Source organism: Folsomia candida, unplaced genomic scaffold, assembly GCF_002217175.1.
Source record: "Folsomia candida strain VU population unplaced genomic scaffold, ASM221717v1 Fcan01_Sc002, whole genome shotgun sequence".
NCBI lineage: Eukaryota > Metazoa > Arthropoda > Collembola > Entomobryomorpha > Isotomidae > Folsomia > Folsomia candida.
The window spans coordinates 12093297-12110199 of NW_019091194.1; the positions used below are offsets into that span (position 1 = coordinate 12093297).

The window sequence follows — 16903 nt, forward strand, 5'->3', positions numbered from 1 at the left end:
TGATTCCAGGAAGTTAAAAACGGGGTTTCGTGTAAAAATTACATACTCGTAAAATATCCCATTTCAATTAGGTATTAAACCTTCCTGTGCGCTTAAAAACCTGAAATTTAGGTATATTTTAATCTTGACGGGATGAATTACATTTTTGCTGCTCCACTAAAATGACATGGATAATTTTTTTTCTGTTGCTGGATGGAACTGTTAAATTATACTTGTTACAATCCAAACGTTGTCTTTATTGGTGCAAAATTCTTTGTAGAGTTATTTAAACAAACCTGAATTTAAAATTAAGACCAATGTCAATAACTTGGTCCATTAAGAAAGAATGCATGTGTAAGTGGACCATATCGTTGCCAATGTGTCTGGGTCTTTAGATAATTGACATTCTGCATTCCATTTGGGATAACGTAGAATTATTACTAGTCCGCATGTAAATGTGCATATTTATCAGGGGTGGGCAAGATACTTGGTCAAGATACAAGATAAAAGATACAAGATACAAGATAGTATCTTTATCTTGTATCTTCGTCGCCTGAACAGAGAAGTATCTTGTATCTTGTATCTTCTATCTTCTATCTTTTAGAAAGTTGAAAGTATCTTGTGTAAGTATCTTATCTAGATATGCATGGCAGAAAAGTATCTTAAGATACTTTTGACAAGATACAAGATACTTTTTCTCAAAATTCCGTCAAATTACGTCAATTTCTTACTAAAGTCAGTCAATTTGACCATGAATTTGTCGTAACCAGAATTTGGTGAATTTTTAGTTTATGTTTTGCCAATTCGTAACAAACTTGTACATATATGCACATATATATATATATATGTACATGTGTACTCGTACATACATACTGATACATACGTTGCACATTACATCTACGCTGAACGAATGTATAGATCTTATAGGGTTTAGTTTGAATAAGCAGGGAATATTGTAAAAATAATACCAGCTTCTTAAGAATATACGTATGTTAGGTAGAGTTCTAGTTTTTCGAAATTTAGACCTTTTTCGATGTATAAGCACTGGCAACAAAATTTGTAAAATGATTCTAGAATGATTTTAAATTTTGTACTCACTAGATTTTTTCGGTTAAATGATTAAACATGACTAATTGGGCATGAATACCAAGCTAAAAAAGAAAGTATCTTATCTAGTATAAAAGTATCTTAAGATACATATCTTGTATCTTGTATCTTGACTACTCAATTTTTAGAAAAGTATCTTGTATCTTGTATCTTGTGTACTTAAACAAGATGTATCTTTTATCTTGTATCTTATATCTTGTCTTAGAGAGTATCTTATCTTGTATCTTGTATCTTACGACCAAAGTATCTTGCCCACCCCTGATATTTATGGATTTTAAGATGTGTAATATCGTTTATGTTTATGACTCGTTTGACATTGGAATTTTATACATATTTTGCTAAGCATTTAATCATAAGTTTGCATCCGCTATATATTGTTTAATCCACCATTGTGAGATTGGTAAATATTCAATTTGGGGATATCATTAACAAGAGGACACGCGTAATAGTTACATGTATACAAGGATGCTACGTGTATGTGCAATATCGCTGTGTGAACTCAAAAAACGGGACATATCACAGCTAGTGTAGCATTAAGCCTTAATAATTCTCAGATCAGAATCAGACAAATGAACATGCCAAGCCAGTATCCAAATACTCGACAATATTAGCCTTAAATGTGCTACCGCCGCTGGCCTGGCTGTCCAAAGTAGTAGTCTGATAAAGTACATACATTCATCCATATACTCATGGCATGCATTCTTAAGGATTGAATGAAGATGACAATGACCTGCATTTTTTTGCGCATGTACGATATGGCTAGCTAGTTCTACTCTCTGCAGGTGAACGGTAAAGTACGCAATTCAACATTAAACTATTCACCATTTGCACGGACGGTGCTACAAAGATGCAATTATTATTTATTGGACACATAGACATAAGTTGCTCCTTCGAGCCAGACGGATGATAAGTGAAGTGTATTGAGGAAGAAGATTAACTGTCTTGTTCTGGCTTTCTTTCTTCAGCGTGATTGGCAATAATTATACTCACAAATTGGTAGACTTGTGCAGAGTGCTTTAAGTCAAGCCTTGCAAGATCTATTCTAAAACAAACCTGCTGCTGCTGGTGGAAATTCTGATGTTATTAACAAGTCCGACATATAGCGATACATATGTGTAGGTTGTTCTTTGATATATATAAATTTCTCCAAAGACGATGAATGCAGTAAACCAGTTAAAAAACATGACACGAAAATAATAATTAGAAAAAATCCTTATAATGAATTTGCTCTTAATTAGTATTACAAGAAAATAGGTACCAATTTTTGTGGTTATACATTAACTAGCTCACTAGTCGGCTAAATAAGAGGCCACGTTTAAAGTAGACTTTAACAAAAATATTTATATATGTATTGTACGTATAAAGTATATACTCGGATTCCACACGTCCATCTTTATTACGTGAGCTTGTCATTTGATTCGCATACCGCTTGAGATTCTCATTCTGAATGGAGGTAAATGATGGATGACAATTCCAAGAAATTTAAAATCATTGTCGTAACATGACATTCCATTTGAACACAAAGTTGGATTTGTGTCGTATTCTACGTATCTGCACTCACACACAAAAACAGCTTTAGATTATGTATACGTTGAACTCTTTGTAGTTGAAAAGATTCGAAATGTGATCGAGAACGAATTAAGACGCGCAATCAAATTTTTTATTGCTGCATATGCCCAGTGATTTAAATTAAGATTATTGTGCTTTAATATTATGATCTGATTTAAATTCATGTTGTCGTTTCGTTCCTCCTCATGTATGACAAAACGTGCTGCAAATGTTCTTTTCAAACCACGCCCACCATAGTTAAAAAATGTTATAGCTCATAGCAAAGCAGTCTTGTAGTTATTATGGACGAAGAAAAAAAATCCATAAATTTGAATTTCAAATCTTCAAATCCGACGAATCTTTCACATCCACTGCAGGCTTTTCTTGCATGATTTTGCAGCTAATTTTTATTTCATGATTTTACTAGTCTACTGATAAAAGTTTATTGCGCTTTGCTGACTCTCTCAACCAGCACCGGTTTGAAATCCAGTCTATTTTTTATCATTTATTGCTTTGCCTTGTTGAAATGAAGAGTGAGTTGAAATGCCCTGCAACTTAGGATTAACTTTTTTTCTGCCGTAGTTAAAATGCTTCTTCCCATTCCTGCTGTTTTTGCAGATGCTCTGCAACAACGAAATAAACCGAGCTGGACCTGTTTTTACTGTAGTTGCCGGATACTGGTTTTTCATTTGCAATCAAATATTCGATTGCATTGCATCCAAATGTTGATAAATAACTTTTTGTAATTTTCATACCCTATGGTGAACTTTTGCTTTTTGCATTTTGAGGTCTCTACATTCGGTACCTGTGCCTGTGGTGTAAATACTAATTCTAACAAAGACAGAAAAATAATTAAAATTTACAATCTTACAAAGATCACATTATTTATGCGTCTCAGATTTTATGTATATTTTAAAAGATGATGTACATAAATCAGATTGTGAGGAACTTTAGTGTAATTCAGATGTTAATTTTGAAATATTTTAAAAATGATATGGCTTATGTTCAATAATTTTTCTTGAATTCATTTTATACTGACCCTTCGAAGTGTATCAACACAATCGTCGTCAAAATACTTGCATATGTCCGTCGCTAAAGAAAATCAAAAGCTATTTAATCCAGCTTATTTTGTAAAGAAAGAAACGAATAAATATGTAGCTCCGCATTTATTTATAGGTGTCCATCCGAATGCTTCGTCTGGATGGCCCTTTCCCATCGGACTTTCTTCAGCCGTCAACGCTTTCATATTTTTGAACCACATTACTTTATGTCGGTTTGTGGTTTCGAGGAAATCATAGCTAATAAATTACAGATATTACATAACGCTTAGTTTAGCGTATAATTTGATATGAACATAGACCCTATTTTATGTGTGTTATGTATTTGTGCCAACGTAGTACAGAACGAAATGCTCTGTTAATCTAGATATTTGATATGCAATAGCAAAAGCATAGTGTTAAAAATTAAAATTTCTTGAAAATTATTTAGTCTGTCAGCGCTTGATTGTAACCATACAACGAATAGCAAATTTTGTACACGACTATTACAAAATACGGCAAGGTCGGTTGCAGAGAAAACACGAGGATTTTATTTATTGACTTTAGCTGCTTTGGTTTTTGGTCCCCTGTCAGATTAACCTTTTTCGGCAAAGCAAAGTACTCGTAGACCAGAACCACTAACCAGAGCAAAACCAGCTCTTTCTCTTACGTATCGATAGGTAGGACAACTTCGTGAATCTTTAACAAGAGAGAACTGCAGGTTATTTTTCCATTTATTTTCTACGCTTCGTGCTCTACGTTCACTTGATCTGGAAAGATTTTTGGTTCGGCGGACTTATTCCGCTTGACGGTCATTCACGACTGACATCGAAGCTCTGTGTCTCGTCGTCTGTCGCAGTTTAAAATGTAATTCCTCCGATACCTATTATGCGTTGGTTGTTCTTTTTACCAAGAAAATAACTGGTCCAGTTCATTGCTTAGATTGTGGAGGTTCTTCCGATCCCACTCAACCAATAAAGTCACAAACGGTGGACTGGTTAGATTTTCTATATCTTTTGCAGAGTACCACAAGTATTGTGAGTAGAAAAGAGTAAATAACCAAGTATTTGAGCTTACATGGGATGGAAATTGTTCTAAACCATCAGAATTCTATCATATTATTCTGAAATACATTGGGATCTCTTGCTGCGTAATGTTGTATAAATATTGTAGCTTTCTGTATTTTATTAGTTCCACATATAAAACTTGTCAACGGAGCACTCTGTTTTAACCAGCTAAAGAAGCAAAAAAGGTGCAGCTTAAAGGAACAAATCAAAAACAAAGTAAAATAAAGTACAAAATGATATAACAGAACAGAAAGAAGACTGCATGAGCTCTCTGCGAAACTTCCCTGGCAGCACAGACGAGGGTTGCTGCTATGTTCTCGTAGCGAATTTGTTATCTTACTGGGCCGGGAATACCCGTATACTATTTACAAGTTTGCAGGATAGTACAACTGGTCGCCCGCAGTGGTGGAGCCTAGGAGGCGAGTTAGAACAATTCGGATCTGGATTCAGGAAATGACCTTATGTGTCACTGAGTGAGCAAAGGAATGTGTTTTCATTCGTTCCCACATTCATCCATCTTCAACTGTCCAGTCAATACTTTCGTACATACATGCGCTTTTGTTAAGTGTGGGGAAAATGTCTGTGCGAAAGGTCCAGCAACGTTGGTATTTAGGTCACTGAAAGTTCCTATGTTTTTAAAAAGTTGTGTTGCCATTCTTACTTCTGGCCAATAAGGTTTTTTAGCCTAATCTGGACATGGATGTAGCTGCATTTTTTTGATATTTATATGATATTTATAATGCTTGTGTAATCACATCTGCATAAACGAATTCAAAACTTAAGGAAAGTTTGGCGTGGCTTAATTTTTTAAAACGTACAATATCAGATTTTGTGCGACCTGTTTTGTGTCATCGTGTCATGTTGGTTGTTATTTACCTTTCGATCATTACGATCTAGTATCTAGTTCAGAGGGTTTATTAGTTTCACGTGGGCTTGGCACGCCTACACCATCCCACGATTAAATCTAGACGATGAGCTGGCAACATAATTTAAACATTTGCATTACAACCAACTATACCGGTTACTGACGGAATGCAACAATCAGAGTTTTAAGGTGCCATACTGCCATACATATCAAATTGTTGGAGGGTGGAGAAAAGTGCGTAGACAAATGATTCATTTTTACTTATACAGACTATTTTTTGTGGAGTGCTCAGGAGAAAATCAGCGACCATTATAATTCAAAACATCCTTGGTCATGTTACATCATGTTCTTGGTTCTTTCATCCTATGAAAGAGGCGCGGTTCGGTTACAGCAGCAAAGATGAATATTTGAAGGAAAATATCAAACAATCCATCCACAAAGTAGCTAAACTCAAATATCTGTTATGCAATAAATATTTACTTATCCTTAGTTTATGTAGACTAGCATAAAATGCATATTTACGTAATGTCTAGAAAAATCTCTTGCGTAGATTTCCCAACAAAATGGTTATGCAACTCTCAGCAACTGTTCAGACATAAATGTTGTACGCACTCGCTCATATATTTTTGTGGTTTTGTATATTATTTTACGATTTTTAATTGTCCTAGCATGAATTACTACTAGGTAATTATACCCTTATAACACAACTTTGACATTAATGTGAATTTTAGACAAAATTACACGCAAACAAAAATTTGGAACTATGTACGTAGTAAATTTTTTATTCATTTCATACATAACTTAACTAAACTGTGGATTGCATTTTTACAAAAACCGGTGGTTCTTCCAGCCAGTGCGGTGGACTTTCGTAATAACACTGCCTACGTTCCGATGCCAATGTTGCCATTAGTGGAAAGTTGTGTAGGAAATAGTGTGGACTGTAGCCTGTGAATGTGCTAAGTAACAAAGAAAATATTGCAATGGATGGGTACGAGCATGCATGGCAGGCAGGGGAGCAAGGAACTCCGCAATTCGACATATTACCAGCATGACTGAGAGAAAGTAGGCGAGCTCCAAGATCGATATTTTCTTGAGAATGTGCGAGAGACTTCCCCCCAAAGACCTCTGGCTCTGCCACTGTGTTACTACTGCTGCTCTGCCTCTACCAGCACCAGAACAAGAACAAGAAGCAACATCACAGCTCTCACTTTCTTCAAGACCAACTTCACTACACTTTCTCCAGCTACTTTTACAATCAAACCCGGCCTGGCTGACATCACAGAATTTCATCAGCTAGGGTTTCTTTTGACATTCTGCTCTTATTTGTGTATGGTGAGCAGGGCGGAACTCTAACCGCAAGTATCATGCAGTCCTGATCTATATTTAAAAGACTGGTTTCATATACACTGCACTATTTATCTCCGTCGGGCAAAATGACTTCATACAGAACAAAGAGTTGTTATTATGTGATTCTGTTTAATAATTGGGATGGTCAAACAGTACTTCCTGAGTTGTAAATATATCTCAACCATAAATTATGGATGCACCCGCCTTTCTTGGGAATATTCGGTATCCTGCTTCCAAACAAGTATCCTAAGAAAATCGGCATGGATGGGAGAAGCATGAAATCAGTGGGCATCATCAAACAAGAGTTTGGATAGTGGTGCCCGTAACAGTACATTTTTTTTCTCGGTTTATGAGGAACACAATTCAAGAGAAAGTCTCATCTTAACGCACAAATGAGACACGTGTAGTTCAGGACAGATAAGACGGAACGTTCGAACGGTAGCATGCTCAAACTTTACGCACGACCGAGCGACGGAGATGTTAGTTCCATCCTAACTATTGGAAAAAGCTTTCGAACTTCGAAACAAAGTCGACCAATTTATCTGTCGTAAACTATAAATATGTCACTCAACGCATAAGAGAACATACAATTTCTTTCTTTCCGTCGCGTGAAGGAATTGCTGTTCATTTGAAGAAAGTCAAGATTTAACAGGTTATACAAAATGACACTTTGATACTTAGCATGCATCTTACGATTAAGAGAACACACGAAATTATCAACAAAATTTTGATGCCTATGTTGTGGATCGAATGAGTATAGGGAATAATTTTATACCTTAGAGTTTGGGTATAGGTAAATGTGCATATATGTATCGTATAGAATTGCATCGTCGTCACCTATCGAGCAAATATGAATCATGCATGACAATAAATACCCAATATTATGCATTAGTTGTTTATAGTCTGACACAAATTCTAAATTAGTTAGAAAATCCCATTCATGCATATGAAAAGCCCCAAACAGTGTTATGTGGTATGGCGAAAATATGTATATGTTGCCAAATATTCGCCTCCTACCCCGAGAGGCGTAGAGTGAGACAAGCTATTGAGTTTACAAAAGAAACCAAGAATGAATATGACATCAATTTTTCCATGAATGAATGAGTGGATTTTTGTTGTAGCCGAATTCTTTAAAAACATCAATTTCTTCGCCATTAATCCACTCCCCAAGGTCTTTTATTCAGCCTGCGCTCTTTACAACATGACAGCTCAGCTCAAATATTAATATTTTACAAATATTGGGAGTTTTATGACTGGAGTGTTATTGAGTATGCGTGCATTTGGAGAAAGCACTTTTTTACACGCATTGCATCACAAGGACGCCAAATAAATAAATATGTGATTCCACTTCCCTTTGCCACCCACTTGTCGACTCATTTCTCACGGTCATGTTAAAATTTTAGAATATGCGGAAATTATTTATGGAGCATTCATTGGTGATGCCTTTGCATCCATGCCGATTTGCATACATAATTTGTTTCACTTAATTGCTTAATCCGGCATAATTTGTTACCTCGTCACTTTTTGCTTTAAGCCTGCACATTTTGCTAATGGGAACAACCTAGCAGCATCCTCCTCTAGAGGAGAGTGGTAGCAGAAAAACAAGCAAACAAAGTGACAGGCAGAAGAGAGGAAGGAGGAGGACGACGATTTGGGAGAAAGTGTTTGGAGATTGAAGAATGAGCTGAAAAGTGGCAAAAGCAAAGCATGCAAAGTTATTATCCAGTATTCGAAGGAGGTGGTGGTGGTCGTGGTGGTAGAGAGACGACGGCCAAAAAGCGGATTGACGAGGTAATCCATTTCTCCAAGTGAAAACTGCTCAGTGACGGCGGTGGTGGAGCTTCTTCACTTCCCTTTCCTTAAACCCATGAGGAAGGAACAAGCTCTTTCATCTTCATCATTTCATCTTGGAAAAACCCATCATCATCAGACACCAAAAACGTGATGCAGGGGGAGTGAAAGTTAAAATAGGCACCAACCATGAGCAGAATTCCGTATTGTGCAAATGCTTCAATCACTTCACTTGATCCTGCACGCATTCTCGAGAGTAATAGCCAAGTAGATACATGAATACGTACATACTTATGTGCGCACTTTATATCTCATGCATATGTAGGTCTTCAAAAGTATGCGCTAAAGCATCAACGTTAACGCAATGTGATGTGAACTGAAAAATCAAAATTTGTATGAAGTAGTTTTTGCAATGAATTGAAACTGAGACTGTACATAGTTCGATTGTTATAGGATCGAGCCTTGTATGGCTTAAATTGAAGTGCTTTTTAGCCAAGAAGGGTATCACTTACCTCCGTTCTCGTGAGACAGAGGGTAATTCATCTCTCTTCTTCTTGAAAGCGGACAACGGACGTTGGTCTGTCTCTTTCTTCTTTCCTTTCATGGAATAATGGAATGAGATGAATAGCAAGCAAATAACAAATAAAACGCTGAGTGGGCTACTCCTCTTGCTCCTAAGAAAGCATGCATGCGTCCAGAAGTGTTGACTTGACATCACGAAAATCAGGACATGATGGCTTGAGAGCTTTACTATCGCAATACTTCTTACGGGAAAGAAAATCCGATATCAGCAACAAGACCCGGTTTCACGGGATGATAACATACAACAATCATCCACTGCTAAACCCTTCCTTGTCTCGTTGTAAAATCATACTAAAGCTGGGCTGTGGAAGAGAAAAGTCACCTTGTTGTCAGTCCCTTTTTGTGAAAGGAGGCTTCAACATTTTTTCGGAAAAGAATAATGGTCCGGATATTATTTTACTTGCATAGTTGTGAAAGTAACAGACGGCGGACGAATTTTCTTTTTACCTTGCAAGCTATACTGTTATCCGTACACAGTTTGGAATTTTTGTGCTTGTGTGTGTGTAACCTGCTCAATGCTGACTAACGCAGAATGTCAAGTCAATCAAATTGATTAAAAGTGGGAATCCCAAATTGATTCTGATTCTGAGAATATTTGAATTTCAAATTGCAATCCAATCCAATTTTATCCAAGTCGAGTAAGCTGCACTATATTTGCAGAGCAGTCTTTGTGTTGAATTGTATTAATCTGGTAGAGTGACCGACAGCGTTGATTTGACATTCGTTTGATCGGTTGTTTCAAAGCTTTCATTTCGGTGGAGCTCTTGAACAATCGTAAGTGTATGTATTTACTAGTCGTGGAATACGTACAAGAGTCCAAAAACCAAACTAAATGACTCAGCAGATCAGTCATCTCATCGCGTGCTACGTAATCGTGCAAACATTTGGAATATAACAAGTTCTTTATCTCGAGATTGTGGACATGAAGTCTTAGATTTCCATAAATTGTTAATTGTGTGGAAAGATTTTGCAGTCAACCATGTACATAGCGCAGCATACATACATTCAGCTATGGAGAAACCTCGAATCAAACTATGTAAATAGTTAGTCACTCACGGGGACGGTTCCAATCTGCTGTTTTTGCACATACGGTGTTCATCAGGCTTTTTTCCAGTTTTTCAAGGTACATACACGGAAAAAGGTCGAATCACCACGTTACAAGAGGGACCAGTTGCGAGGTTCATAATGACTTAACATATGGCACATCAATTCCAAAGTACAATTTATACTATAAAAATATCTAATACATATAAATTGTAACCTTTCAAAGACTGAAACTTTTCTAAAGGTCTGGTAGACAAAGACCTGTAGTGGCATCAAATATATCTCGCACAGTTGTATGTAAAATTATGCAGACAACTGGGAAGACAGCGTGATGCAAATTAACTTTGTATGTACAACACAAATATTTGGCAAGCCGTAAATTTCGAAATCTTAGCTCAAACCATGTCCATCTGTGAAACCTGCCTATCACTTGCTTATGGAATCTCTGCAAGGGCATTTCAAACTTCATGACGCATCTTGAGTGGTCGCGTCTCTCAACTCATGCATTAGCGTAATTGGAATGCCATGTGGTCGACATTGCGAATACTGACTGTATTTTTTCCTGTAAACGATTTTGCCCCATAATATCTCAGGAACAACCAATGTGCAAATAACATCTGCTACATATACATATCTGCATGCATTATTTGCAGAATCAAAATATGGAAGAATAAAGCTTGGAATACAAAACAACTTTATTTGTGTTCTATCTTTGCCTAAATTTCCTTAAATGCAATTTATATACAATTGGTAATAGAGCAAAATATCACGATAGAATTACTTATGAAGACAACAGCATCTGAAAGTCTGGATCAAGATAAGCAAAGAATCGAAAACTTTACTTTCTTCCATCCTGCTCGTTCCACATTTCGTTATGTGCGAAATTATACCGAAGTATGATCCAAATCCCACTTGAAAATTCTTGAGCCTAATTCTTCTTCCTCACAAGTATACAGATACTTTATAATATTTAATATCTTTCGTATGCGGTGTTTTCATTTATGAATAGCATTGTGCTGCAATCACTTAAAACTATCTACATATGCGCTATGACTTTACGTGCATAGTTAAATTCGCATACAATTTTGACGTGCATGTTTTCTGAGGTTGTATCATCCATTACTAATGTTGTACAGGAAAACCTTATTTTTCGCAACAATTTTATAGATTCTTCGTGTCAAGGGTGCATTTATACAGCAGTGTTGAAAAGATCAAATAAATAATTGATTGGCAGACTCTACACGGCCAAATTGAGTTGGAAAAGTCTTTCTCCCATTATCTGTTGTTGTAAAAGTTTGTTTCTAATAAAAAGTTAGGGAAAGTAACGAAAGGTCGGAAGTGATAAGACATTGGGAACGAGATTGGTAATTGTTGTTGATGTCGACTTGAAGGGAGTCGAAAGGTACAGATCAGCAGCATGCAGTGTTGTATTAAATAAATACTTGTCCAAGGGGAGTTGTTGGTGGGATTGCCAGTTGGTGGTTGGATTAAGAGTTTGTTTGGGAGACAACTTTTTTCTTTTGATGAAAATAATAATGAATGTTCCGCTTAATCTTTGCCATTAGATGTTGTTCAACCTGACGTTGGTTATCTTTTCACTATTTTGGCTTGGTTTGGTCTGAGTATTTTCTGTGGAGCGTTAATGTAGTGGCAGACACCTTTGGGTAAACCAACACAATTACAGGTACAAGAATTAGCAACTTGCATTGTGCAGATTTCCAGGATGATGACATATTTTTAACACTTCTGCATCTAGAGGAGGCCCATAGACTCGGTAAACACTTGAGCTACAACTGCGAAATTACCGCCGCCCTGCATTGGTCGTAAGGATATCCTTGTTCTGACAAACTTTTTATTAGTTTCCTCGCAAGTTTTGATTGGATTTTATTGGTTCCTTCACAAAGCATAATGATAAATAAATAGTGCGTACAATATATGATTGTGCTTGGTGTTGTTCGTTTCGGACAGGTTAAATTACTGGACGATTTATTAACCTCGTCCAGAATAGGAAAAATCTTCTCGTGCACAATCAATCAAGAATCTTTTCCAAGGTCCTCGTTAGTTTCTATCCTTCAAAGTTGTACTCTATTTATCCAGCAAGATTACTCATGAGCAAGCTCAAGCAAATTATAAATGATGCACACCCATCCATTGTTGTGCCCCTTCTGTGTCCCTAAAAGTACAAAGCTTAAAAGAAGCTATTGCTCATTTCTCCTCAACTTGCGCTCACTTTCTCCAATTATTGCAGCTTTCACGGACGGATTTAGGTATTGTGTGCCTGAAAAATAGTCGAGGGGGAAGAAAAAGAGGGCGAGCAGAGGAAAAGTCAAGCCACCAAGCTAAGATACATACATACATACACCCCCATTCGTCTAGTTGGTATTGGTAATTGCTCTGGGAATTGAGCTAGGGCGAGGCTACAAATTAACGAAAAAACGAGATACAACTCAAATCTATATGAAAAAGTTGTATTTATGAGTTTGACTGTATAAAGTATACTTATTTTACTCGTTAATCTTACAAATGATCTGCCTACAGTATCTGAATTTTGATATAAATATGTACACGTATGTATGTGGCAAAAATGTCACCAAATGATTAAGGGTGATGAGAGGATTCTTGCTGAACTTTTTTCACTTTTTTCCTTGACTTAAATTGTTGTTCAACAAAATAATATTTTACATACTTGATATGCTTATTTTTATAAACTTGCCATTTTTATATTAACTTGAACGTTGTGGTATCGTCACAATCAATTTTTAATGAGAATTCTACTATGAGAATTAATGAGAAGTAGTTCACTATTCTGAATATATTGTATTGTACGTTATTAGGCGGGCGGTGGTGACGCTATTTGCGAAATTGTATGTTAATCACATTGGTTTTATTTTTCATCATCATACTTTGTGGGTTAGATAACGGGACTCGGTATCCCGACTGTTTGTCAACTGCAGGCGCTACGTTTTATGTATGCAGGTATAATTACACTCTTTGATTCAAACAAATTCTTCGTACAGACTTATTAACAGTTTTTAAAATAAAATGTAGTCTTCTTAAAAATTATTTTTCTGATCTTCATGTACACACATTTCTCATGATTCTGCTCATCAGTCATCTGTTATAATAATTTCTCTCGGTAAATTTGTATTTATCTTATTAATTATATTAAAATATACATAATTATACCTTTGTTATGCTTTCCTTGCATATAAGGTCTATTTTTATTTATGTAATTTACAGCCATGAGAAAGTTGTAAAAACGTGAATGGCAATTTGGCAATTTGGTGTAACTTGTATTTCCCGAGAATTTGAACAAAGCCACTAAATCAATAGACACCATGAAGAATTCATTCCAGTGTGTTTCGTATACAAAGGTGTGGCATCTGTGCATATGTTCTCGAGTACTTCTCTGCATGCGTGATCTGTAATGCAAATATTAGAATTAAAGTAGTTCCACTGAAAAATATACGAAATTGTTGAGAACTACTCGATCCCTCCATTATCCGATGCAGGAAGAGTTGAATTTAGTTGCATTCATTGTCGAGTTGCATAATTGGAGGAGGACTTTATACGGCGAAATTGAACAAGGAGAAATAGCGGTTTCTTGCGATGGGACAGGTTGGATGCCAAAGGAGAGTGAGAGGCTGTTGAACTTGAATCATTCCATTACATCCCCTGCACCACACGTTTCCATGTGCATATCAGATGCGGAGGAGAGATCGGTTTCATCTTGCTCTTCAGTTCAACAACTATCAACTCTTTCCTTTTTATTGTTTTGCACGCACTGAGGAGCCATCACGCGTTGGCTATGTTGCAGTGAGGTGGAGGAGGTTGGTATTATGCAGGAAAACCGACTTAATCAAGGTTGCCAGCTATGAGGAGACGCATTGAATTCAGGGCTGTGGTACTTAATTACTTTTGTACTTAATTACTTACTTAATTACCGAACTTGAAGTAATTGGTAATTGATAATTGATTTCAATTACTCCGGTATTTGTCAAAGTAATTAAGTACTTAAGTACTTGAAGGACCTGGAGTAATTAAAATTGGAAGTACTTAATTACTTGGCCAAGTAGTAATTAGTAATTGAGTACTCAATTACCTTGATCAATTACTTAATCGAACATACTTGGAATGAAATACGACAAGTCTCCCTCTCCCGAAGAACTCGAATTATGTAAATATTTACATATCTTTTGTTGTGAACACTTTGGTCATCATTCCCATTCAGCTTTTGCACTTCAAGCTAATTACAATTTTATATTACAATTGTTTCAGCTGGCTATGTTCCATGGGCTGCAAAAATTACCTGAGCAATCTCGTTAGTCAGAGTCAGGTAAAATACAATAGATAGAAATGTACGCATTAACAACTTTAATGTTGTAATTATGGAAAGAAAATGCCATTATCTCTCTGGAGTAAAGATCCACGGCAATTTTAAACTTTTGGATCATATAAATGAACTGTTTACTGTACCAAGATATTTATAAACGTTTTATCCTGTTCGAAAATGATTTTTTTGGTCGAAAGTTAGCCTTTAAATAGCGTTTAATTAATTTGAAGTATGAGTATTAAGTAATTGCCTTTCAATTACTAATAAGTAATTGGTAATTGAATTCAATTACATGCTTGCAAAGTAATTGTAATTGATAATTAAGTTCAATTACTGGACAAAGAAGTATTTGTAATTAGTACATAATTCCAATTTTCGCAAACGGAGTACTTAAGAATTAGGAATTAATTACTCCCATTTGTAATTGAACAGCCCTGATTGAATTAATGTGAAGGGTTAACAGTCGAAAATCGAAGTAATGGTCGTTCATAAATTAATTGTTTGTTTACAAACTGTGTTAGTTATTAAGCATCCCGCAGTACATGTCATCAACAGAATTAGTCGCCCAATCAATTAGGATGACAGGAAAAGCATCAAAAATAATTGGGTATAGCTTTTCCATAAATCCTGAAAAACTGTAAGTAAACAGAAATTAGCCGGTTGACTAGACATTGGACAGGTTTCAAGTCATATAACGTGACGTGATGAGCCGGTGTTGCTTTGCTGAGAATATTTCAGAGTGGAAGGGTGGCCTGCATCACATCTATCTAAATAATTATCTTTCATCTGCAGACGAGCTATGAACTGTAAAAAGTCCCATAGCAAAAAGCCCAATTAGCTCTGAACCACAGTTTTATTGATTGAGCTCATCTGACCGTAAATAATTAGTGACCAGGACTCAAAGACAACCATATCCATCACAGTTTATAGAAATGATCCTTTATCCTCAGCGTCAATCAACTTGTTTGGCCGTAATTGATTGAATGTCGGGTGGATGATTTCCTGAAATCATGACTCATGACTTTAATGCTGAATATAAAACGAATTTCGGTTACTTATTCATCTGAAGCGTTAGTTTAGGACACACTGTAAGGGACAAAAACACTACTAGTTGAATATGCATAGTATGGCATGACGTTGTGCCATGTACATATTTTTCACGTCCATTATTTATCTTTGGACATAATTAGGCTACGCTGAGCGATTGCATTAAGATTAAATGAAATCACGAGAAAATAATTTATCCTCGTCGCCCAGCTATAATGACTTTGACCTTTATGGGTTAAGCGACAATGCTACGGGTTTATACACGCAAAAAAGTCACCAACGGTGTAAATGACATATGATTAAACAAATTCGTTTAATTAAATTTTCCATTCACTTAGAGTGTGCAAAATAATTAGAAATTTTATTACGCAACAATTTCTTACAAGTTGGATTTCCAATCTTAGATTTAGAGATGCCTATTGGTATTTCTTAGCTTTTAACGTGACCTTATAAGATTTTCGTTTGGTAAAAGACATCTTTGATTATTCAAAATAATACGCCTTGGAAATGTTAGTTTGCCAGTAGGCATTGAAATTACATTTTTATGCTTTCTCTCTCGCACAAGCAGAGGGTACGTTGGCAGAAGAAATATTTGTATTTGACAAGCAATAACATTTTGGTAATGAAATTATATGGAATTTTCAAATATCAATGCCAACTAAATATTATGCAATAAATATACTTATCGTGGGTGTGCATTAAAAGTTGGTGCTTAAAATAAATATGCCGTTTATTTATGAAACGCTGTTTCGTTATGTGGAGATATGGAGATGTTGACATTTATATCATGGGAGGATATTACTTAGTCTTTATGACGAAATGTGAAACTTGTTGGCTTCATATTCACTAAATTGCATATACATACCCACATTGCATCGCATATATTCTGCTTGAGCAACATATAAACATGGTACTTTTGAGGACATTGGATAGATAAGGCAAGGAGGGAAAATTTATACGTCATTAAACAGTCGTTGAGAGGAATAGGGTGAAAGTTTCTGCTCAATCTTAACTCGAGCTCAATCATTTGTCGGGTGGTGGAAAGCACTTAACCTCAATTCCTTGATTGAACATATGTAACATACGCAGTCCGCTATTTCCCCCAAGCACGGTTTTTAAATACGTTGCTTACTCTTCTACTCATGATTAACCAAGT

At 36.0% G+C, this 16903-nt stretch overlaps 1 protein-coding gene across 6 annotated transcripts in view; it reads left to right on the forward strand.

Annotated features, from left to right (window-relative positions):
- LOC110843450 (protein turtle) overlaps positions 1-16903 on the forward strand; it is an 81017-nt gene that overhangs the window by 2776 nt on the left and 61338 nt on the right. The window lies entirely within an intron of this gene.